The following is a 2,350-nucleotide window of genomic DNA, read 5'->3' as shown; positions in this document are numbered from 1 at the left end:
TTCTGCGATGTACAGTATTAGGTCTACTATTTGTAGACAAAGGAGAAGTACTCTTTGTTGTGGGGGCACTCAAGACCAGGGCCACCATCAGGGGGGTGCTGGGGCACATACGACCCGGGCCCGGCCTCTCTGACAGAGAGAGGAGGGCCCGGGATGCTCATGCAGCCACCTGCCCACCCTCCGCCGTCTCGCTGTTCTGCTGCTGTCCTCCGACCCTCCAGCATCTCTGTATCTATAGAGCTGCAGGAGGACGGAGGACAGCAGCAGAACAGCGGGAATGGAGGTGGGCAGGCAGTGGCATGAGCATCCTGGGCCCTCCCGACAGCGACAGCAATGGGGGAGGGAAAGAAGGAATCCCCTGACAACGAGGAGAACTCCTTATAACTAACAGGTACTTGCATAATTATTGTGTGGCCATAATATGGTGTCAGCGGCATTACTGTGTTGGGCATAATATGGTGACGGGCATTACTGTGTGCGGCATAATGTCAGTCCCGAACCTCACAAATTCTGGTGGCAGCCCTGCTCAAGACCAAGGGGTAAATTTATTAAGATGGGAGTTCTATTTAATGTGGGATGTTGCCCATAGCAACCAATCAGATTCCAGGTATTTTCTAGAAGGTGCTAGATAAATGAGAAGTAGAATCTGATTGGTTGCTATGGGCAACATCCCATCCTTAATAGAACTCCCATCTTAGTATATTTACCCCCAAATATTAATAGAGATGTTCAGGTCCCACACTTTTGTTTCTTACTGGGTACCCTGTGGTAGTCAGTGGTAAGTGAGAGAGTTGTACTTACAGCTGTCCTGTTACAAAAGATAGAAAATTGTCTGCTTAAGTCAACGTAATCACTTCTGCTTGCTGTTTGCCATAGGACATTGGGGCTAATTCAGACCTGATCACTGCTGTGCGTTTTCGCACAGCAGCGATCAGGTCTGAACTGTGCATGTGCCGGTGCATGCCAGATAGCCGACGGCTGTCTCAGCCCTGCGATCGCCACTGCCTGATTGACAGGCAGAGGCGTTTACTGGGCAGGAGGGGGCGGGCCAGCGGCGTTTGGCCGCCGTTTTAGAGCCACAGTCTGGGCAGCGCAGGCGTGCCTGGGCTGTGCGGGGGGCGGGCCGCGGTGGCTGCGTCACGTTGCATGCTGCTGCTGCGACCCTCACAGCGACGGATAGTTCCCTGCCAGCGCACAGGAGCTGCGCTGGTGGGGAGCTACTCTTCAAGTACAAAAGCATCACTGCCATGCAATGCTTTTGTACTTGTGCAACGAGGCAGGGACTGACATGCGGGGCGGACTAGCCCTGTGCTGGGCGTTCCCCCGCATGTCAGGGAAACTGATCGTAGATGTGCTAAATTTAGCACATCTACGATCAGTTCTGAATTAGGCCCATTGACAGCTGATGAGAGAACTCCAACTGGAAGCTACCACAGAGACTAATTGAAAAAGGGTATGGTACGGTAAATTTAATAAAGACTCAGTGACCTGAGAACTTGAAATAGTTTTCCTTTATAATAGTCACTTTATTATTTATGAACAATACTCTTTGTGTAATAATGAATAAACCTGTGTTATATCAGATAAGTAAATGTATTAAGTAGGATAAGTGTTCCAACTTCTCACCATGTATAAGCATGGACAGGCTTCCACATAAAAATAGGTCCATCAACATGGCAGCATGATAATGATTAATTGCCCAGCTGGACACGTATCATAACTATTAAAATTGTATTTCTATTTTACCCACAAAATAATGCACATTTTCTACTTTTACATATAATAAGTTAGCCATTGGTGCTGATAGTGTAGGGCTGGACACACCCACCCAGCATTGTTCACAACTGCTCCACTTTCCACAAATAGAACCTTCGTAATTTTCAGCCCCAGGCCCATGTAACCCTTAATCCAGCCCTGTGTATTAGGTCTATTAAAGTGGTGATCATACTTGCCCAATTATTTCAAAGTACGCTTGGTGATTATTGTTGTAAAGCATGGAACGTAATATTCTCTACAGTAACCCCACAAATAACTTATCCCCGATCCCATGTGTTTTTACAAGATCGCTAGTTGGTTGGCTGAATGTGGCCTGGCGTTATTTTTATAGCAAAATGACACCTATTTGCAGCAACCCAGGTCGTTTTCGACTAATTGCCCTCTGCAACCAAGTAATTGTGTCACAATAGCAGTCAGCATTCACAGTATCTCCTTTGGTGAGGAAATCACATGACACATGCCCTTGTGGTCCCAAACTACCATCTTCATGACCTTCTTTACCGATGGAGTTGTTTTGGATTTCTGTGAAGGTGGGGATGATGCAGATTTTCATGTCATTATTGTTTGCTTTGTT

Source organism: Pseudophryne corroboree, chromosome 6 (assembly GCF_028390025.1).
Source record: "Pseudophryne corroboree isolate aPseCor3 chromosome 6, aPseCor3.hap2, whole genome shotgun sequence".
NCBI classification, from domain to species: domain Eukaryota; kingdom Metazoa; phylum Chordata; class Amphibia; order Anura; family Myobatrachidae; genus Pseudophryne; species Pseudophryne corroboree.
The sequence above is the reverse complement of the archived record's forward strand: the minus strand, read 5'-3'. Positions refer to the sequence as shown.